The sequence below is a fragment of the Lactuca serriola genome, chromosome 7 (assembly GCF_051521515.1).
Source record: "Lactuca serriola cultivar US96UC23 chromosome 7, Lser_US96UC23_V15, whole genome shotgun sequence".
NCBI lineage: Eukaryota > Viridiplantae > Streptophyta > Magnoliopsida > Asterales > Asteraceae > Lactuca > Lactuca serriola.
The window spans coordinates 65906060-65930488 of record NC_136414.1 but is presented as its reverse complement, the minus strand read 5'-3'; the positions used below and the strand labels follow the sequence as shown (position 1 = coordinate 65930488).

Genomic DNA, 24429 nt, shown 5'->3' with positions numbered 1-24429 from the left:
TTACCGTGAACGTCATATCAGGTGCTTTGCCGGTCCAAATATCGTTGAAAAGTGGAGACTGACCAAGAACATTAAGGTCGTTGTTAGACCCCGCTACTCCAAAAAAGGCATGCCATATCCACAAATCTTGAGATGCAACAGCTTCTAAGATGATAGTTGGTTCACCTATATTTCCTCGAGTGAACTGACCACGCCATGCAGTTGGACATTTTTCCCAAGCCACATGCGTACAATCTAGACTGCCAAGCATACCAGGAAATCCATGCCTCTCTTCATGAGCCGAATATAATCTCTCAATATCACGTTGAGTAGGTTTACGCAAATATTCTTCATGAAAAACCTCATAAACACATGCAGAAAAACACATGCAGCCGCACATTTTTGTATACTACTAAAACCCATTCTTCCTCTAGCGTCGGGTTTTTGTTTGAAAAAATCATAACGAGATTCTAAAGCATTACTAATACGTAAAAATATAGCCTTATTCAGACGAAAACGACGTTCGAACGAGTCGTCATTATAAAGACAATTATCGGCAAAGTAATCACGTACCAATAAGTCGTGTGCGGCTTGGCGATCACGATTGACGACCGCCCTTGTACGCGCTGCATTCGAACTTTCTTCGGCGTGAACGTGTTGCACAACATTGAAGAATGTCTCGACGAATTCTACGTCGTCATCCGAGTCAAAACTTTTTAAAAATTTCATATTTATTGAGGGATCCATGGGTGTAATAGAATGTGTATGTATGTGTATGTGTTTTGGTATTAGAAGTGTATTTATAATTGAGTTTGAAAAAAAAAAAGAAATGGGCCAAAATAGCCGTTCAACGGCCAAAAACCAAACACCAATCGAATTCTTCGTTTGAATCCGTTGTCCCAAACACGACTCACAACGAACACGGACCACCACGAACCACCGGGACGGTGTGCACGTCCGTGGTTCGTGGACACGTAAACCACGAAACGGCTCGTGGTGACTATACCGGTCGGTCTAATAAGCGGATAGATCTTTTCTGCAACATTGTTGACAAAAACCACGATCCAGGGTTTATGGTCCACAACCTTAGGTATAAGCGAGGTTATATTTATTGCTTTTCTGTGAGAAACATGCCTACAAGATGTTCGATGAAATGCATGACCCAATTAATGTATTCATTCAAGCTTATTTTACCTGATACATTACCTGATTATGTATGTTTGATCACCTGTTTTCATTTAATTTTTGTACAAGGTCACCATTATCCTTCAAGGTAAGGTTATTTTAAAATCTTAGATATACTTTATATTGCAAACACCATCATCCATATGATTTTCCTTTTATTTTTTTTTCAGATTAAATTACCTTTAAGCATTCATTTTTTGATGATGAATGAAAATCATTGAAAAACTTTTGACCATGATAGTCTCATCTATCCAACTGCTTTTGGGCGTTTCTTGACTATGTATCTATATGTCTTTGAATCTAACGTCTCTACATCTTAGCCCTGTCGAAAATACCCGATACCCGAATTACCCACCCGATTTTTTCAGGTATCGGGTAAATTTTTTCGGGTTATCGGGTAACCCGATTTTTTTCGGGTCGGGGAAAGGGTATATTTTTTGGGTTTCGGGTATACCCAAATTACCCGAATTATTTTAAAATTTTCTTTTTTTTTGTAGTGTTTGTACTATATAGCAGATATTTGATCACGCTTAAACTAATTATCATTTTTGTAAAACATGAATCTATTTATTATGGCAATATGACACTAACAATATTAAAAGTAGTTGTTTATATATCATCATGTTCTTTAAAACTTAATTGTTTTCTATATTATAGTTTTTATTGCAACTAACAAACTCATAATCTTGACGAAACTTCAGAACATGGAAAAACTTATGGCTACAATTATCTTAAACATTTTAAACTTCTAAATTAAGATCTTTAAGTATTTGTTTTTTTAACATCTTATCATATTAGATTAAGTTGTTAAAAAATTACTTGATATCTCAAGTATTATTGACTAAGAAATGTCAATGTTCAAAGCTTGAGTAACTTCGTTTATGTCTCGTTTGTTTATATAAACAAGACTAATAAAGCACGACATATCTATTTCATTAAATTTATTTTCAGGTGAAATTCAAAAAAAAAAAAATTATATATTTCGGGTAATACCTGAATTACCCGAATTTAGTTTGGGTAGGGTAACGGCTATTTTTTCTAACATGAAAAACCCGAATTATCCGACCCGAATCACCTGAAATCCGAAAAATTACCCGATCAACACCCCTACTACATCTACTACATATGTTTTTTGTTATTTTCTTTCGAGCATCTCAACAGTTTTCATCAATTTTGTGTTATCCTATGATCATTGTTGATGGTGTATCAATTGATCACATCCTTGTTTATCATTATGTTCTTTATGTTTCGTAGAAGTTAACTGTTGTTGAGGTTACATACTTTGAAAGTTTAATGGTATGATTGATTAATCTATGAAGAAGATGTAAGGTATGAATTCAATTTTTTTTTTAATATATTAAAGTCTTATACAAGTTCAAAAATGTTAAGATGAACAATTCTTTTCCATAATCTTTTCATCCGAATCAATAAAAATGTAACGAACGAAACCCTCTATATAGTGCATATCTTCAACTTCTTAAAAACCTTCAATCTTTCATGCTTTCAAAAACATAATTACCCAGATCTTCTCAATTAGGTCACAATCATCAATCAACCATGAACGAGGATGCTACAGCCTATTGAACCTAAAACCATAGGCTACGATACCATTTTGTGGGAGTTAATCAAAAAGGGACAAAACTTGCACTAACATCATGCAAGGATGAGAAATGAAAAGGATAGTTTGCACACAAAACTACACTTGTACAAAACTGGTCTTTGTCCATGCAAAAAACTTGTCACTACAAACATTTTATGAAGGTTTTTTGTTTTCATTCAATGTGAAAGGAAAGGTCACATCATTAAAGGTAAGTTAAGGTGATGTTTAATTATGTTGACTATAACCATAAAAACCGTTACTATAGGTAAAAACCGTCACTATAGGGTACCAAATTTTGTAGTTTTTTTAATCATTTTTTGATAACCGTCACCATATGCTACTTTCCTCACAATTTGGAAATTTGTTTTGTTTTCATGGCTATTGCTAACTTTTAGTGACTCATAATATATTAAAACATGACGATAAACAAGTATTTGTCACATGTTTTTTTTTTCATTTTTCATGGATATTGTTTACTTTTAATGACATGTAATATATTAAACCATGACCATAACTACTTTTAGTCACACGGCTTGTTCGTTTGTCATGACTATTATTGACTTTTAGTGACACACAATATATTAATCTATGACAATAAACTACTATCAGTCACATGGTTTACGTTTGTCAACACTAATATTAACTTTTAGTAACACATAATATATTAACTTGTGACCATAAACTACTTTTAGTCACACATTTTTTCGTTTGTCATAACTATTATTGACTTTTAGTGACACATAATATATTAAACGGTAACTATTATTTGACATTTAATCACACTTTTTCGTTTGTCATGACTATTATTGAACAACTTAAAATCATTCATATGCCAAATATTATTCAATTCACATTATGTAAGTTATTCTAACAAACAACTTAAATTAATAAACATATTATACAAATTGTCTAAGACATTAAAAATGTCTAATACAATTACATACAAAATATAATAAATGTATAACTTAGTTAAAAACAATAAAAACTAAAAACCATTTGTTGGATTACCAAGTGGTTGTTAAATTATCACATAACCCCCCCCCCCCCCCCCCCCCCCCATTGCTATTTATTATTTAAATTGTGTTAGTCTTCGTTGTATTTCTATTTGCATCTCTCAATGCCTTTGAACTTGTTATGTAATTCCCACACCTAAAAAAAGAAAGACCAACATATATAACTAGTACATTTACTTTTTTTTCCAATAATAACAATGTACTAATATTTCTCTATCCAAAAATGTGCTAATGCATCAAATATGTTAAAAAAGAAGTGAAATTTATAATTAGATATAAACCATACGTACATGTAAGGTTTGAGTAGGAATAGGTCATTCCAGAGGGCTTTATAGGCTATATCACCAACCAGGAAAATCTTGAAAATATGATACTATAATGACCAAAAAGCCATAAGGACTTGCTTTTTTCCAAGTTCTTGCCTTCTACCCGCAACAAGCAACATGTTTTCACCAATCCGTAAGATTTCACAAGGCATAATATAGGAAAATCTTGAAAGTATGATACTACAATGACTAAAAAACCAATTGGTAAGATTCTCAAAGCACAAAGAAGAATGAGTAAGGAGCACCTGAGTATGCAGTTTGAATTCAACAACATAATCATCCAAAGGAACACATTTGTGTTCCTACAAATAAACAATACATTACCATTTTCTTCAAACTATCAAAATTTATAAAAATTTGATGCAAAATTAAGGACCAAAACCAAATACATACGTTGATGTACTCCACTAATTAACAATTTTATTTTCCTTTCCTTTTCTCAAACTCTAAGGCCGCAGCTTCCTCCTATTTTGCCCTTTTGGTTTTGCTACCTATGGCTTTGAACCAAAATACGCATGCCGAGAAATAAATATATTTTTAAAATATCCCAAATAGGTTAACCATCAGTCCATCAATCTGGTAGGCTTAGTGTCATAAATTACAACTCAGATTTCCACCTTCAAAGTCAATATGAAACAAAGCATGTTAGCAAAAGACCATAACAAAAAATAATTAGTTGCAAAGAACAAACTCATAAAAGGTTGGTATTTAAAAGAAAAAAAAAGGATAATATGAGCAACATACTTCACTTTTACTAGAAGTTTTGTCATAAGCCATGAATCCACATAAATGAAGAATTGTACAAATCAAAAGAAACGAATTAAAACAAATCTGAGGAGGAAGCTGTACAAAAGCATGTAACCTCGTAATAGCAAGATCACATTCATGACCTACAACTTTAACTTTTGACCTATATTTAGTAGGAGAACCATGTTTTCTAACAAGTAGAAATCTATGATCAACCACTACATGAGCATTTGTCACAATCGTCTTCCCAATTATAACAAACCCTACAGTTTTCGACAAAAACTCAGTTTAAGTTGAGTTCAAAACTTCCGATGGATGAAATGCCAACAAAAACAATACGTGTAGACATAATATGCATCTGATAGACAGATAGTCGATTTTCAGGGGAAAAAAAACTTCTTAAAATCGATTTTCAGATGAAAAGGAAAAGAAAACCCTTACATGCAGAAGTTGGTAGAGGCGGGGGGGCCTTGCGAAGCTACCGGAGGCAGTGGCGGATTCAATTCAATAGGAGTGGGGTGCATGACCCCCACTTAAAAATTTTTCCCTATAGTAATATGCAAAAAAAATAATTTATCTCGTTATTATTTTTAACTATGGACCCACTTCGCAAACATTGGTCCCCACTCATTTAGATTTCTTTCCCTCGTCCATTTTTCTCTTCCGGTCTATTCTTCTCTTCCGTTCTTTGACCTAGCCTACCAAGTACCCAACAAGTGGAAACCTCAAACCATGGTCCATAGCACAAACAAATGAAAATCGTCGGGAATTAGCACTCTAGAACCACCGCCCACCGCCGCCAAAACTTCGCACAATCCAGGCACACATCACCGCTGCCTAACGTAGTGAGGCCATTGCCTGAAGCCGCTCACCACCGGCTGACCGACACCATCTGCCGCCGCACACGACCCACCACCGTATGACGCCGCACAACACTGCCGACGAAAAGTTTTTAAGTTTGTTGCACTTAATAGTTATGTGGGACAATGGAAAGATATATAACCGATTAAAAAGGGTGTACAAAGTTCAGATTTTTACTTAACTGTTTTGCTTAATAGTTTTGAACTTACTTAGTGACTTTGCCTTTGTTCTATGTTGAATGGTTTTGTTTAATGATTTTTATTGTTTAATGGTTTTTTATTGTTTAACCAAATCGATTCCAAATGAAATTTTAAATTATTGTGTAATTTGCACAGTTTGAAACATAAAAAATTTCCAAGGTTAGGAATGAAAATATCATCAATGGATTTTTTAGTTATGTCCTAGATTTCAATTGTAAAATGACATTTAAGGTTATAATGTTATTCTATTTCTTGTTATTTTAATTTTTTCGTATTAATTTATATGGTCAACGGTCAACGGTGCATCCCACTTGACTTTCGGGCTGAATCCACCACTAACCGGAGGTGAAGGGGCTATTGTGATGTCAGTGACTACCATCAATGCACTGTATATGAACCCTCAACATTCCGATCATGGTTTTCCGATAAGGTCTCCACCAGTTGGATGTGGTTTGGGGGGATATGTCGGCTGAATCGGAAGATTTGCATATTATACATCTAAAACGACTGTCATTGGTATATATATATATATATATATATATATATATATATATATATATATATATATAGAGAGAGAGAGAGAGAGAGAGAGAGAGAGAGAGAGAGAGAGAGAGAGAGAGAGAGAGAGAGAGAGAGAGAGAGCAGTCAACAATCTAAGGGAGAAGACGGCTACAATAGGAGAAAAGAGAAAGACTAAGGAATATTTTTAGAAAGACGGAAATAAAAATATTTTGGAAAAGGGGGAAAACTGTTAGAAATTTTGATCTGGCTCCCAATATTAGTAAAGTTAGATGACGCAAAATTGATCTCGCTCTCAATATTTTGTTCACTTTTCAACATTCATATGTGATTATTAAATACTTATGGTGACATGTTTTTTTTTTTTTTTTTTTTTTTTTTTTTTTGTTAATTATTGTTATTATTTGTTACTTCTAGATAAACGTAAAATTAAACATGACTACAAAAATACTTTGTTACATGCTTTGTTTTTTTAGTGTCATAATAAAATACTTATGGTCATATGTTTTACTCTTTTATATTCAAAATCATTAACTGTAGACATACATGAACTTAAACTGGTATCATAAAACACTTATAGTCACGTGTTTTTTTTAAATGTCAATAATGAATACTTACAATCACAATGATCCACCGTGACTATCGGCTAGTATTTGTCACACTTTTATGTTAAACAATGATGAAATGTATGAACATAGTTTGCAATGGTGACTATTTTTAGCTAATATTTGACTGGAATTTGATTAATGACCTTTAGTGACACAATTAACCAAATCCGTGACAACCTTGTGTAGCACCTGGTTCCTGGTATGTAAGATTATTTGAGTATTTTCCATTTTTAGCCTTGGACTCGGCGAGTCATAGGTCCGACTCGCCGAGTAGAGACGGGACCCGGGACATGTTTAAGTTGGTGACTCGGCGAGTCCATATTCCGGACTCGGCGAGTCACCGCTGTTTGATGAAACCCTAAGTTTTAGGGGTTTGCACCCTATTTAATCTCTCATTTCTGCCCCAAGCCAACCCCCATTCACCCTCAGAGCCCTATACCTCGTTCTAAGCCTTAATTCTTGTGGATTTGAAGCCTTTGGTGTTCTCTTGAAGCTTTGGAGTGAGAATGAGAGGAGATCAAGAAGGAGAAGAGGAGGTCAATCATCTTTGAGCTATCTTAGAGTGTTCACTAAGGTATGGCTCGTTTTCCCCCATGTTTTCATGCTTATGGCCCCATTAAAGTCCTTCTTGAACCATTTCCAAGCTTGTGTTTACTTGAGGACTCGTAATAAGCAGAGTAGCTCATAGATCTAAGTGGAATCGAGCTCCAGGAGCCTGGATCTACCACCTTTATGGACCCATGTTGCTTGTTCACCCTAGATCTACCCTTTTGAGGCATTTTGAGCCCTAAATCCCTCATTGGTGAGTATCTACACGTAAAGTTGGAAACTTAACGTGTTATTCATGCTCTAGGAACCCAGATCTGTGGATAGCGTAAGCTGGATTCAAGCAAAATCGACCATTTAGAGACTGCATGGTAACGACTCGGCGAGTCGTCCATCTGACTCGGTGAGTCTGCTCGCGAGTCTCTGAGTTTGTCCCCTTTTCGTTGTGTCGAGTAGTGTAGTGAGTCACGGGGCGTGACTCTGTAAGTTGGAAGCCAAACTCATCCATGAAGGAACTCGGCGAGTCATTGCCATGACTCGGCGAGTTCAAGGCAATCTCCTTAGATCAAGAACAGACTCGGCGAGTTGTTCATACAACTCGGCGAGTCGCAGCATAAGTGTTCTTCGGATGAAGATGAACTCGGCGAGTTGTTCATACAACTCGGCGAGTAGGATGAAGGGCTTGAACCTCAGTTTGGAAGGAGAACTCGTCGAGTCAACGCCTAACTCGACGAGTAGAGACGGGATCCAGGTCAGTCGATTGGACAGGGACTCGGCGAGTTGGCGAGCCAACTCGGCGAGTCGGGTCAACTGAAAGTTGACTCTGACTTTGACTTAGGGCATGGTTAGGGGTAAAATGGTCATTTTACCCAAAGGGCAGTTAGCAGTGTTTGATTGAATATGTTGTGGGAATTACAGCTGGAGGATTTCCGGAGCAGCAGCAGCAGCGGTAGATAGTCAGTTCCCGATCAGATCAACAGCTACTTCGAGGTGAGTTACCTTCCAGTAGCGGTGGGTCTACGGCCACAATGCCGGCCCACCAGTAGGAGTTGTATGTAGATGATCGTCTCTGTGATATTCATCTAGGGATTACTACTACCTGTGTTATGTTTATGTGCTAGTATGATATGATGCTATGTGCTAGTGACAGTAGGGGGAGATAGTCCCCGAGATATCCGGTCGGTAGGGCCGAAGGGGTAGTCATACCCAGCCATGATAGATAGATTCTGATATTGTGATACATGTTATGTGGTAGTAGTAGAGGGGAGAAATAGTTCCCCAGTATCCGGTCGAGAGGACCGAAGGGGAGGTCAGCACCCAGATATGCCAGGTAGTATCCGGTCGAGAGGACCGAAGGGGAGGCCAACACCCAGATATGCTAGGCAGTATCCGGTCAAGAGGACTAAAGGGGAGGCCAGCACCCAGATATGCTAGGCAGTATCCGGTTGAGAGGACCGAAGGGGTAGGTCGGGCACCCAGATATGCCTGACAATATATGTATGTCATGTGAGTATATGGTATGTGGTACGGTGGGGGAACTCACTAAGCTTTGTGCTTACGTTTTTCAGTTATTGTTTCAGGTACCTCTTCGGCTAGGGGAAAGGAGCCGGCGCGGTAGCGACATATCACACACACTCTTGTTTCCGCAGTTATGAGTTCATTCTGGGATTGATACTCTGATATTTTGGTTGTTTACATGTTGTGGATTTCCTATTTGGGTTTTCGATGTGAAATGGTTTAATTGAACAATGTTTTAATTAGTAATGTTTTCTAAGTAATGTTTTAAAAACGGAATTTTTGGACGTGAAAATTGGGTCGTTACACCTTGTTTCCAAAAAGTGTGGCCATAGCTCATTTTTGTACCAGTGTTAACAGTCTTTTATTAAGTAACTCCACATGCTAGCTATTACATCAAACACATGTTTATACACATATATGAATCGGTGCAACCATTACAGAACCATTACACCCTTTTAATATCAATTGTTCTTTCCATGAAATAACTAACTAGAACTTAACTACCCTATAACTTTTGTTAATAACTTCGATAACTAACATATAAAACTACCACAATGCCCCTAACTCTAGCTTACTTTCAGAAATGATGTTGATTCCAAAAACATAAATCAATTTCAATTTACTCATCCGTTTACTGGACCATTAACATAGGCAACATATTAATTTAATGTTCGCACTTTCAACACGCACCAAACCTTCTCCTACAATTTCTACCAGCACCGGTTCGTCTCCTGTAAGTTCATGTATGCCATTTTATACAAGATGGGATGAGAAGGAGTGAGAAAAAGAATGAGAGAATCAGAGAAAGAGAGGATAGGATAGGGGAATTGCAAGTTCATCTATCGTTACTCTCTTGAGTCCTTATCCTTATTTTCTTCTCATGCCTTCCTTTTTCTCCTTCTCTGTTACTAATTTCTCAATTATCACTTCTTAGTCATCCTCCTTCATATCTTTTTTCGATTCCCATATCATCATATGCATGTTTTTGTTCATTTATCATTGCAACACTCGGAAACAAAAATACAACATAACTTCAGTCCAAACCCAATGTAGTTTGAATTCAACAAAACAATCATCCAAAGGAACACATTTCTGTTTCTGCAAATAAACAATACATTACAATGGTGACTTACATTACCATTTTCATCAAACTATCAAATTTTATAAAAAAAAATTGATGAAGAATTAAGGACCAAAACCAAATACATACGTTGATGTACTCCACTAATTAACAATTATCTTTTCCTTTCCTTTTCTTAAACTCTAAGGCTGCAGCTTCCTCCTATTTCACCTTTTGGGTTTTGCTACCTATGGCTTTGAACCAAAATATACATACCAAGAAATAAAAATATTTTTAAAATATCCCAAATAGGTTGACCATCAGTCCATCAATCTTGTAGTCTTGGTGTCATAAATACAACTCAGATTTCCACCTTCAAAGTCAATATGAAAACAAAACATGTTAGCAAAAGACCATAACAAAAAATAGTTAGGTGCAAAGAACAAACTTAAAAAAGGTTGGTATATAAAAGAGAGAAAGAAGGATAACATGAGCAACATACTTGACTTTTACTGGAAGTTTTGTCATAATCCATGAATCCACATAAATGAAGAATTGTACAAATCAAAAGAAACGAATAAAAACAAATATGGGGAGGAAGTTGTACAAAAGCATGTAATCTAGTCAAAACGAATAGCAAGATCACATTCATGACCTACAACTTTAATTTTTGACATGTATTTAGTAGGATAATCATGTTTTCTAACAAATAGAAATGTATGATCAGCCACTACATGAGCATTTGTCACAATCCTCTTCCCAGATATAACAAACCCTACAGTTTTCGACAAAAACTCAGTTTCAAGTTGAGTTCAAAACTTCTGATGGATGAAATGCCAACAAAAACAATATGTGTAGACATATTATGCATCTGATAGCTTGATAGTCTATTTTTAGGGGAAAAAAACTTCTTGAACTCGATTTCATATGAAAAGGAAAAGAAAACCCTTACCTGCAGAAGTTGGCGGAGGCGGAGCTTACGAAGCGACCGGAGGTGAAGGGACGATGCACTGTATATGAATCCTCCGATGGTTTTAAAGCAAAAGAACATCCTATGTGCTCATGCAAAACCCTAAAGCTTGGATCTAGGCTTCTCTATTGTACATATAATTAATCCAAGACTTGCAACCCTAGATCTAGTATGTATAATTCGAAATCAACATTATAAGAACAAATTTAAGTGTTTACCTCTTTCAATTTGCTTGGAATCCTTTGAATCTTCTTGATATTGATCTTAGAGTCACAATTGTAACCCTTCTAATGGTTCACAAACACCACAAGCAATAAGGCTATTATGAGAGAGGTGGAAGAACACTAAAAATCGGCCCTAGGGTTTCACTTGGAGTCAAGCATCCGAAAATTGCATCCAAGGGCCTCTATTTATAGTGTAGGCTGCTAGGGTTTCAGTATTAACCCTAATGGACAGCTTAGTCACCAATCAACCCATGGAACCTTCTAGATTAGGGCCTTTAGACGAAAATATGATGGATCCCCATCATAATTTCGTTCCCCCTTAGTCCATTAGGTTTCCCAGCCCAAAACTCAACTATCACACATTTGACAGTTTATGCCCTTTATTCAATTAATCTCTTTTAGTCATCAAATTAATTCCTAATTAATTTATGACTAATATTAATCAAATAATATGATTTCTCCTTTAATATATTATTCTTATAATATATTAATAAACCATATTATCTTCTCTCTCTCCTAAATAACCTTGTCAAGTTGCATTGGTGAAGGCAACCCAAAAGGACCATGCACAACCGGGTCAAGTACATACCAAATATAGTTACGGGCTTGGACACTAATCCAACACCCTCGACATACCACTCATGGTTTCCCAGTAAGGTCTCCACCAGTTGGATGTGGTTTGGGGGGATGATATCGGCCGAATCGAAAGATTTTCATATTATACATCTAAAACGACTGCTATTGGTCGCTAGAGAGAGAAAGAGGATGAAGAAGGGTAGAGACACAAAGGACACATAACGGAGGCGATGCAGGGAAGGCAGAGCAGAGGGGAAGGGCGTCGATGACGGAGTGGATGGAAACGACGTCGATTTCAATCTAAAACTAATAAAGGGTTGTGGCTTTGCATTTAACTGCACAGGGAAGGTTGATTGATCGTTGCCCCTGTGTGTGTTTCTTTGGGAAGATGGTGAATAAACAATCGACAACCTAAGGGAGAAGACGACTACAATAGAAAAAAATAGAAAGACTAATGTGTTGTTTGTTTTTTCTGAGGCAAAATGTATGCAGTCTGCGAACCATATCTGCAGACATCTGCAGTATAAGAGATTGACCAAACGTCTGCAATATGAAATAAGAAGATTGTTTGGTTTTTAACATCTGCATGCTGTTACAATAAACTAAATCTAGTTATACTGGTTTTTTAGAAACTTGAAATAGTTTTTTAATAATTTTATGACTTTATTATAGATAATTAACAAATGTTGATAAACTTATATGTATTATTATGTAAAAACTGAAAATAAAGTGGTAAGAATTAATGTATATATTTGATAAAAATCAAAAAACTTTGGTTGCAAAGTTATACCTAAGCATTGTAATTAGGGATAACAGAATTTAACATATAAAACGAATAGAAATAAACTTTGGTTTTAAATGAAAATTTTTAAAATTTTCATTTTACTTTTTCGATTAAATTAGTTAAAAAATGGCCATAAATTTTTTCTCAAAAAATGAATGATAATACATTAAATAATGTTTTGTAAAATTTGGCACAAAAAATGTAGGACAATATTAGGATTTTTTTCATATATATATATATATATATATATATATATATATATATATATATATATATATATATATATATATATATATATATATAATAGCTCCGACAACCATTATTGTAATTAAATCTTTATTTATAAATTTGTCACAAAGGTCATGATTGCGTCGTCAAAGATTTTTTCTTTAAGTAATGTAACCATTTACTCGACATTAACAGAGGCAACATATTAATTTAATGTTTGCAATTTCAACAGGCACCAGACCCTCTCCTACAATTTCTACAAGCGCCGATCCGTCTCGTGTAAGTTCATGTATGCCATTTCGTACAAGATGGGATGAGAGGGAGTGAGAGAAAGAATGAGAGAATCAGAGAAAGAGAGGATAGGAGAGGGAAATTACAAGTTCATCTATCGTTACTCTCCTAAGTCATTATCCTTATTTTCTTCTCATGCCTTCCTTTTTCTCCTTCTCCGTTACTAATTTCACAATTATCACTTCTGTGTCATCCTCCTTCATATCTTTTTTCCATTCCCATATCTTCCTATCCATGTTTCTGTTCATTTCTCATTGCAACAACTGGCCTATCAGGAAACAAAAATACAACAACATAACTTCAGTCCAAACTCAATGTAAAAATTTAAAAAGTTACCTACACCACTTTTAGTAAAATGGTTATCAAAGAAAACAAGGTAGCTCATATGCTTTGCCTAGGGCTGCTACAATGCATAAAACGGTGTCTACCATTCACTCTGAGCATAGATGGGGGAAGGTTGGACAACAACCAAGATTAAAGGATGAGGAATTATGAAGAAAAAACAAGGTGATGGCAGGCAGTTACACATTGAGGAATGGTTCACATGTAATTTATTTGAATAATAAACAAAGCTTATATTCATAAATTGGTTAGGTTAGATCAAGGGTTTTTAGCAGCAAATTGATTTAAATTTACAAATATTGGTATTTCATGCCAAAAAGAATGATTAAATGTACATACTTAGAACTAATCGGAATGAGTGTCGCCTTTGCAAGCTTGCCGCTCCATATATGACCCTTCGTAGTCTGCCTGAAGAGATTTTCTCCATCCACGTAAGTCTATGAAAGTGTGATGCAAGAATGTATCAGTATTTGCAGCTTAATCTTGATGAAAAGTAGCAGCTCAAAGAGGAAATTACCTTTATGGGGAATGGTATCACCAACTAGCATATTTAACCAATCGGGGGTGGTTGACTTGAAGTAATTGCGACAACAAAGATAGTAGGCTCCTGTAGTCAGCTCAAATTCAGATAGATCTCTTCCAATAGTTTCTTCCTCTTTCTTGTAATTTTTGTAGTATTCTGGCTCTTCTTCACCATCAAATTTGTGCCATCAAACATTGGGAGTTTGACCTTAGGAAGAGAGAAAAGTGGAGGGTAGCAGATTCAATGATGATTTCAGATGATTCTCCTTCTTCAGGGCATTTTCCGGATTGTTCAGGTGATTTTTGCAACAACTTCTCCATAAGTTCTTTCATCTCCTGGATTTGGGTGGAGAGGTGATCAATTTTCCCTTCTTGTGTATCCATTCTAGCTTCAAGAGTTTTCAAACGAGTAGAGACTTGGGCTTCCGTTGGCTGCACCATGGTGGAGAAAGGAAATAAAACGTGGCAATAGAACCAATTGGTAGGAAGGAGAAAAAAAAACAATTGCTAAACAGATGAAATAAATAAGCCACAGATTCGAGAGCAAAATGCTTATGATTCACGGATTTCAAAATAGAGAATACAAAATGGAAATTCAGAGAAGGAAACCTAATGATTCCCTTCCTGCCCAAGCTAATGATTAGCCAATCCTTCCTAACAGAAAAATATTCTCTCACGTGGACCTTATTCTTGCATTCACCACAATATATAGTGTTCTCTAAAAAAGATGCCATCACTCAAAGCATCACAGCCCTACACCTTTCGTTCTTTTCTTGCGAGAATAAACCTTCCAAGGTTTGGTAGGCTCAATGGGCTGTTCTCTATCAGTAATCATATATGGAAAGCAAGCTATAGCTCTCTGGTGACTTCTCTGGTTGGTCTATATCATCAAGTTGTCTATGCATTTCGGATCATACCAATTCCTGTAGGTCCTTTACATGCAGTAGGCTCTTTTCCCATCATCAATTGTGTACAAGCACAATAAAAATCGATTAGTACACCCGTAAGTGTTCAAACTAAAATCCGTAGCAAATCACAATCCCATGAATATCATATTTTTCGCAAGCTCATTTTTTTATGTGTGTGCTTTTATGCATGTGTATATGTCGTTTGCCCAACAATCTACTCCTAGGTTTTTAAATATTAAAGAAAGAGAGAATGATAAGAATGAAGAGGGGAGTTGCATCAAATTTCCAGTAGATTGTGTGTATAAAGCTTAAAGTGCACTACTCTCATAATTCATTATTCTTATTTTCTTCTCAAGCCTTCTTTTAATTTCTCAAATATCACTTCTCCTCCATATCTTTTCTCCATTCCCATATTTTTCTATCCTTGTTTCTGTTCATTTCTCATCGTAAGAACCAGCCTGACTGGAAACAAAAATATATACAACATAACTTCAATCCAAACTCAAATGTAAAAGTTTAAAAAGTTACCAACACTACTTTTAGAAAATGGTTATCAAAGAAAACAAGGTAGCTGTAGCTCATATCATATCATAATATGCTTTACTAAAGGTTGCTACGAATGTTTGAGTTGTATAAAGTGGTGTCTACCATTCACTCTAATCATAGATGAGGAAAGGTTGGACAACAACTCAGATTAAAGGATGAGGAACTATGAAGAAAAAAACAAGCTGATGGCGGGCAGTTGCACATTGAGGAATGGTCGACATATAATTTATTCTAATAAGAAACAAATCTTATATTCATTTAGATTAGGTTAGGTTGGGTTAAGGGATTTAAGCAGCAAATTTATTTAAATTTACAAACAAATATTTGTATTTTATGCTGAAAAGAATGATTACATGTACATACTTAGAACCAATCAGAAATAGTGTCGCCTCTGTATGCTTTCCGCTCCATACCTGGAACCAATCAGAAATAGTAGTCTGTCTGAATAGATTTTCTCCATCCTTGTAAGTCTATGACTGTGTGATATAAGATTGTATCAGTATTTGCTGCTTAATCTTGATGAAAAGCATCAGCTCAAAGAGGAACTTACCTTTATGTGGAAGGGTATCACCAACTAGCATATTTAACCAATCAGGGGTAGGGGTGGTTGACTTGAAGTAATCGCGACGACAAAGATAGTAGGCTCCTGTAGTGAGCTCAAATTCAGATAGATCTCCTCCAATAACTTCTTCCTCTTTCTTGTAATTTTTGTAGTATTCTAACTCCACTTCATCATCATCATCTATGAACACAAGGCTGGCACCACACCTGCTTACCTCCCATCCATCCCCTACAATGATGGACACATTGATTTCATCACCAGCGTCTAATATGTTCCCAAGGGGCCAATAGCTTAACCACATCACATCTTCTTCAGTTCCCGGAATGTCATAGATAAAAGGGTTATACATCCAAGTAAGGCCTTTGGTTGTATTGCTGACTTTGGTGAACAAAGCCCATTTTGTATCTTCATCCTCGTGTAACGTGTCTGAAAATCTGTATGAGGCGATTATGTTTAATCCTCGGATCCTGCATTTCTCAGGAGAAGAAGGCACACGAAAGGATAAGGATGCGGATGATAACATATACTCAGACGTTAGCAAGCTTTGAGCCTTTATGCCTTGAAGGAATGTGCTTATTGTACCATATTCATACAGCACCTGGTCAAACATATTGCAGAAATAGCAAATTATTCATATATTAATCAGTTTCTTGGTGGTAAAAAGATGTGTTTTTTTGTGCTTATTCATGCATGAGAGAAAGGTACCTGCATATGCCAATCAAATTTAAAGACATCAACATCTTTGAGGTCCACCTTAGTATCATGATATGCTTTGATCCATTTCATATGTCCCAAATCTGCTTCATCAAGATTTGCTAATGGCACCAATTTGTAAAAGCCTTGAATTTCACACAAGTTTTTACAGAAATTATATTCAAATTTCCGTAATCGGCACCGAGCTGATTGAAATGTTATTTTCTCCAGTGAATAACACCAAGATGTATACAACTCTTGTAGCGCACTTGGGAGACATAGGAGGGACTTTATATTTTGAGAACGACTCACATCAAGTACCCGAAGCATTTTAAGATTAGTGTAATTGGTCGGGGTCATTAACAGATTACTGCCAAAATTCATGTGATTGTAAAAGGATGGCGACTGTTCACTTAAAAACAAAACCTTTAACGAGTCTGGCAAGGGGACCAACAGTTGATTTTCGTACTTCTTATTCGATGCAACCTTCCCACGATGATTACACCCTCGAAAGTCCAATAGAGAAAGCTTCTTAAGACATCCAATGCTTTCACAAACATGAGTCAGACTGAGACTGAAACAGAACGAGAGAATCAAAGTCTCGAGATTAGGAAGTCGGGAAAGATGGCGGACACTGACAAGATTGATCGACCATCCAAGATTTAGGATCTTCATCGAATTAAGAACCTATTCATTCATCATACGTTAACACATAAACTGTCAGAAAGCTGGGAAGCTACGGTTGTGTTTGGTTCTAAAAAATTCTCGTACTTTTCCAGAAAAGCGAAATTTTTAAAACCGTGTTTAGTTTGATAATTTTTCTAAAAGTTTTCCGGGAAAAGAAAACTTTCCGTTTTCCAAAATTATAAAGAACTTGGAAAACCGATAATTACTGTTTTCCACACTTTTCTATTTCCAAAAGTTTTCTAAAATATAAAATACACACAAACACCCGACCGACACCCCCACACCCTCCCATACCTAAGCCCACACCCTCCCCATCCCCACATGCCCTACACACCCACCCACCCACCCCACCAACACTTACCCATACCTACCGCCATACCCACCCCATGCCGCATACCCAACCCACCCCACCTCACCCTAACCTTACTTACCCCACAGCCAACCCACCCCTAACCCTATTTAAAATAACTTATAAAGAATTTCAATAGTGTCTTGTCCAAAAACAATTTAAAATAACAAAAAGTGGAAATTGAAAACTGATAGAAAAAACACAACCAAACACAATTTCTAATTTTCTAAAACGGAAAAAGAAAACTCAAAAGTTTTAACCCAACATGTTTTCTAAATTTTCTAATAAAAACTGAAAATAAAATTTCTACTACTTTTTGAAAACTTTTCCAAGAAAATTGAAAACACTTTTCCACAACCAAATGCAACGAAAAAGGTGAAGAGACAAACATGACATCAAATTCCTACCATGGGTGGTTCAAACTTTTCCAACCCTCCATTTCTCATATCTATAGCTACCAACCTGCTACCCAATAAGCCGGAGGGTATTTTTTCCAAATGACAATGACTCCAGCACAACCATCTTAACTCTGGAAAATTCTTGTAGGACCCCTTGAGTTCCACATGTTTTAGCTTGAGAAATTTCAGTTTGTCCATTGTTGCAAGTGAAGCTGTTTTAAGGGTTGTTGGCTGCAAATTTAGCATTAAGTTAATTAATTAGTACAGAACTTATGTATGGCATAAAATGCACTGGAAATTAAAGGTAAATGCAGCAAAAATATCAAGAGTACCATACTCATTCACATCTTTGGCTTACATTTGATGTCCTCCCTTTCCTGAGCTTGTACATGTCAAGTGCTAGACCTTCAATTGTTTCTGAACCCTAATGGAGAAAGACATGAAATAACACAAGGCAAGTTAACATAGGAGTTTGGTTCACAGGAAAGTTAGTTTCATGATACACATTATTAAGAAGCATCTTATTACCTCTCCTTTTGACAACAAACGATAAGATTCATCATTTTGCAAGACTCTACTACGTGCTGCAGGATCTCTGGACTCTTGAAGGACTATGTTTCTTGCCATCTCTTGAAGCAGTTGATGCATCATCAGTTTTTTCTTTGGTGAGATGGTAAGAAGGCATCTGTTGATGAGGGTCCTGATCCCAGCTTTTGCATGCCAGTCATTCTCCATAATCTTTACCACATAACCCTCATATTCACCAACAAAGAAAAAAGCAATATGCAGAAACAACTCTTTGTTACTGGCATGTGGTAATGAGTCAAAGCTCTTTTGTAGTATACCTTGGATTTTACAATCAAGATCTCCTTTCAATGAATTCAGTGAATTCAATGCACTTCTCCAAACCTCTAGCATGCTATTTATTTTCCATGGCTGGCCAACATCGACAAATAGAGAAGAGCCTAGTACTTTAAGAGCTAGCGGGCTTCCAGCACAATACTGTGCTAAGTGAACTGCAAGCTCCTTGAAACCTTCCATAGGAAGTTTGGATCCAAATGCATGGGAACTTAAAAGCTCTAATGATTCATCATCATTCAACAATTCAAGTTCGTGCACCTTGCAACTCCAAGATATGGACCAAACCATGCATTTATATCTAGAAGCCTAGTTGTTATTATGATCCTGCTTTGTGTATGAATCGCCTTTGTTCCAAGTAAAGCATCTAATTCTTCACGTTCATCAATGTCATCAAGAATAATAATTGCCCTTTTCACTTGCAACGCATCCTCAACCTTCCTTGTACCTGCAGATACACTAGATATACTTGCAATATTATTTCCACCTAGAATGTCTGTGAGAAGTTGTTTCTGTAGCTCAAGCAAACCATGAGCCTGTTTAGAGTGCTTTCCAATCTCTTCAAGGTAACTGTTGCTTTCAAATTTTTGCTTGTTTGAGTTGTAAATGAATTTGGCCAGAGTCGTCTTGCCACTACCTCCCATGCCACAGATTGCTAGAATGTTATCACCAGATTGCTCATTTTCCAACCATGAGTTTATAGATTTAGCTCGAGTGCCCATTCCAACTAGATGAGCTGGAGTACTAAATAGTTTCAAATCTAGTTCATACTTGGTTGTACGAACAATCTCTGAAATAAAATCTATTTCAGACCTGCAACAATAGAAAAAGAAAAGAAACACATTCAGAACATGACATGTAATCTTCTTAAACACCTTAACTGCTTCAGTTATAGTGCAAGGAATTCAAATGCTCTAGCAAATTTAATATTCTTCCTGCAACCATTATCAACCTGCTAAATATGTGAACTGAGGTGTACGGATATATGCAATCTGATTGAATTATGTTTTCAATAATGTCAAGGCCAACTAGATACACCCAATACCTGTAGGGACAAATTCAAACCCCAATACCTGCTATGTTATCAGTTTTAATTTTAGCTTCACTTCTCACTCACTATTTCACATCATATACATACATAACTGATACGTGAATATGTGTATATTGTAGATTTGTAGTAAACTATTCATAAGTAAGGAGGAGAATGTCTAATACATAACCGAAAAGCTATTTATCCCATCAAGTAAACTTGCAATCTTCATTATGCAGAAAATTCAATTACCATGCCAAATGTGTCTAGAGAGAAGGTGTAAAGAAAATGAAGTATTTGTGCAAAAGTAAACCAACCCTTTAGAGAATTAGAGTTCTAAGGTAAATATGTAATACACACATTAAGCCTCTCATCATCTGGTTCTGCACTTTGAAAATTCCATGACTTGATGTTTTTAAGAAGCATACCTGAATTCTATCATTTCCTAGGCACATATTACGATTCCTTATCATATTTTACCACTCTCACTGAATTAATCAAAAAGAGTTTCCAAAGGATTAAATAGTAAGCTTGAATAGAGTGTTGGCACAGGCCCTTGAAAACACACACACAACACACACTCTCACGTAGTTACAACAAATAGAATATGCAGAAGCTTCACTATTCTGATGGAAAAAAGGTGAAAATACAAAAGGAAAATAACACCTATTTGTAAGTAAAAAAACAAACATGCACATGCTAATCTCGTATCTCCTATAAACTTGGTCAACCTGACCATTTTCTGTTGTGCATCTTCTAGAACATGGGTATAATCCCTTTATTTCAGCATGACTCAATCAAACACTCCTGGATCATGAACTAGATCCGACCCATGACCCGTTGAACCAACCGATTAACCCAACATAGAGAAAGCATACCCGGAAACAACCATGCTAGTCAAATCAGCAACCTCTGTAAGAGCAGCCTTCCATCGGTTGACATTAAACTCGGTCCATTTTGACCCATCTGCTCTTTTGCCTACATTAATCGCGAAACTTTTTCTTTAGTTCCTGACATCTGAGGGATCGACATGGTAAAACACCGGTAAAACAAAATGATTAAAGCTCCGCCTTTGCACAAGGATCAACAGCAGCTCGTCAAGGCACCATCTGGAATTCGCATACTTCTCTGATAATACAACTATCGAAGCCCTAGATTCTTTGATTGCTCTATCGATTTCTGGCTTCAGTTCTTGACCTCTGTCGATATTATCATTATCCCTAAAAGTGCGAACTCCTGCTCGTTCTAAAGCTGCGTACAGATGATCTGTAAATGAATTACGGGTATCTTCACCTCTAAAGCTTAAAAAAACGTCATGACAGCTGGTATGATTTAGCAGAGAAGCAGCAGATGAATCAGACGCCATTGAAGGATGAGAGGTTGTTAAAAAGAAGGGAATTATAATGGCATCAAAGTCAACGTCTCTGTTGGATTAGAGGTGTTCGGTGACTTTGGGTTGTTGTTATGGTTCGATTAAGTGCGCGTTTGTTTCAAATTAGTCAAAGGGTTAAATTACACGGGTGGTCACTATGGTTTAGTGTATTCTACGTGTATTTGATCCCTATCAATTTTTGTAAGGTCTATCCTTTATTGTTTTACGTTTCGGTCCATATTCTAAAAAGATTGATTTGCCCTTACAGATTTCTTTTATATATATTTTTAAAATATTCAATTAGTTTAAAGAATATTAATTAAATGTGAAAAAAGTATTAATTAAATATTAAAATCTGATGGGTCCCACCACCCCATTACTACTTTACCCATCCCACCCCTCATCCTCTTCTTCTCCGGTAAAGAACTTCGTTTTCTTCGACGAACCACCCATAATTATGTTTAATATTCCTCCGACTAAAACGCCGTCTTCCTACTTGCTTATGTCCTTGGTGTTTCTAGCAAGATCAATAACCAAGCTCATAATTACTAATCAATTTTGTGAAAGAAAAAAAAAACACACACACACACAACCAAAACCAATATCTTAAGAAACTAAATTCAAAACAACAAAATCTAATGAAATAGAAATCACAAAACATCACATAGAATCTGATGAAACATAAATTACAACCCAATTGATGAATTCAATGTTCTAGATTTCAAACCTTATGTCATCAAATCCAAAAAAAATCGCAGAAAAACATTTTCGGCATTTTGTAACACGCGGTCTTAGGTACACATTTAAATTCAAGTCAAATTCCATATTTTACTCTTGGACTCGGCGAGTTGGGGTCTCAACTCGTCGAGTAGGACCGACTCCGGATCAGAGGAATTAGTGACCTACTCGGCGAGTAAGAGTCGTCTGAGTGAAACCCTAAATTGGAGGGTTTGCACCCTATTTAAACTATCTTATGAGGCTTCCACCCCAGCCTCCATCACCTCCAGAGCATTACACCCGAAACCCTAATCCTCCATAAGTGAACTTGAGCTTTCTTGGTTATTTTGAGTGTTTCTTGGTGTGTTTTGAAGCTAGAGCAAGAAGTGGAAGATATAACACCCAAGGGGGGAAGGGATAGATCCGGGATCAACAACATTTTCTCCTCACTTTCTGGTAATCAAGCTTCATACTTGACTTGTAGTTTATTAGATCTCCTTGTGGTCATTTCTATGGAGTTTTGGGCCCAAGTAGCTTGATCTTTGGGACTTGGACGTCCCAAGTCAGTATATCTTCAGATCTGAAACCTTGGAGGGTCCTCATGGCATAAAGGTGCCATCTTTATGGCCATGAGAACCCCATGTATGAAATAAACCCCCATTTTTGGCCCTTTGAGCATAAAAATCCCATGCATGTACGTAAAGTTCATGACTTTACGTGTTATATCGACTTAAGGAGCCTAGATCTACCTATTGGATGAGAGTTGTACATCAGAAACCGAGTTTTGGACATGGACATTAGTCAACTCGGCGAGTCGTTCTTGGGGCTCGGCGAGTCGGGGGTTTAGGTTTCCAACCTTCTATGATTCGAGGGAATCCAGTTTAGTCTAGAAGAGATTTAGATGAGTCCAGAGGAAGGACTCGACGAAATGGACATAACTATGGACCTGGAAGCCATGGGACTTGGTGAGTGTATGAACGCCCTTGACGAGTCCAAGGCCATCTCCCAATCCATGAAGATGGACTCAACGAGTTGTTCATACAACTCAGTGAGTCACAGACTAGACATGATCATATGACGAAGATAAACTCAACGAGTTCAAGGAGGAACTCGGCGAGTGAGTTGAATATTGTCCCGATGATATGATTGAAGGAGAACTCGTCGAGTTCTTACTAGACTCGACGAGTTGAGTAGGGTTAAGAGATAGATGAAGGGGCAAGGACTCGGCGAGTTGAAGGGCCAACTCGGCGAGTCGAGTCAACTTTAGGATTTTGACTTTGGCCAAGGGTAAAATACTCATTTTGCCCTAAGATCAGTATCAGTTTTTGACAAAGTGTCTTTATGGAATTTATAGTCAGAGAGTTGCCGGAGTAGCAAACAGAGACTCCTCACCGAGAGTTGCAGCAGTCGGTCACACGAGGTGAGTTTTCCTCCAGTAGGAATTAGTCTAAGGCACCAAGGCCGGCCTATTTAAGTATTAGAGTATGTCGGGGTTAGCCCGATGCAGTTTGTATGTTTCTGGACTTCGGTCCGATGCTGGGGCACTCCCGAGAAGTAGTTATGTATGCTTGATGTCTTTGTGATTCATGCATGTTTATGTGTTATGTGTCATATGTTCCGAACTCTGGTCTGATGTCAGGCAAGCCCGATGCAGTATATGTAACTATGTTATATGCAATGTATTCCGGGGTAAGCCCGATGTTAGTCATTATGCCATGTATTATTCGGGGTAAGCCCGAAGTATGCTAGTTTATGTGTTATATGTTCCGGACTCTGGTCCGATGCCGGGGAAAGCCCGATGCAGTTTACGTGATCATGTTATGTGTTTATGATATATATATATATATATATATATATATATATATATATATATATATATATATATATATGTTATGTTAAGTATGTGTCGGGGTAAGCCCAATGTCGGGGTGAGCCCGATGCTCGATGCGGTTGGATACCAGGGTGAGCCCGATGCCGGACAGGAGTCCGATGTCGGGTAAGCCGATACCGGGATTCGTCCCGATGTAGTTGGGAAGAGTCTCAGAGTTATGTTATTTTCTTTTATTCTTTGTATGTATGTAGTAGTTTGGGGGAGCTCACTAGGCTTCGTGCTTACAGTTTCAGTTTTGGTTTCAGGTACTTCAGCTAGTAAAGGGAAGGGCTTGAGTTGATGGCATGGCACACACACACCACAGTTGATTAGCCTGGGA

General features: G+C 36.9%; 1 long non-coding RNA gene and 1 pseudogene across 2 annotated transcripts; both read right to left on the bottom strand.

Moving 5' to 3' along the window:
* Positions 1-13097: 13097 nt before the first annotated feature.
* Positions 13098-14525, bottom strand: LOC145061717 (uncharacterized). Its single transcript, XR_013687292.1, has 3 exons — positions 14095-14525; positions 13917-14014; positions 13098-13503 (listed from the first exon to the last, which is right to left on the bottom strand). It is a non-coding gene; the product is annotated as an uncharacterized LOC145061717 (long non-coding RNA).
* Positions 14526-15756: 1231 nt separating this feature from the next.
* Positions 15757-20556, bottom strand: LOC145064055 (disease resistance protein RPV1-like; annotated as a pseudogene). The gene is made up of 7 exons (XR_013688046.1): positions 20487-20556; positions 18771-19983; positions 18601-18666; positions 18252-18473; positions 16821-17495; positions 16104-16713; positions 15757-16029 (listed from the first exon to the last, which is right to left on the bottom strand). The product of XR_013688046.1 is annotated as a disease resistance protein RPV1-like (transcript).
* Between the last annotated feature and the right edge of the window lie 3873 nt (positions 20557-24429).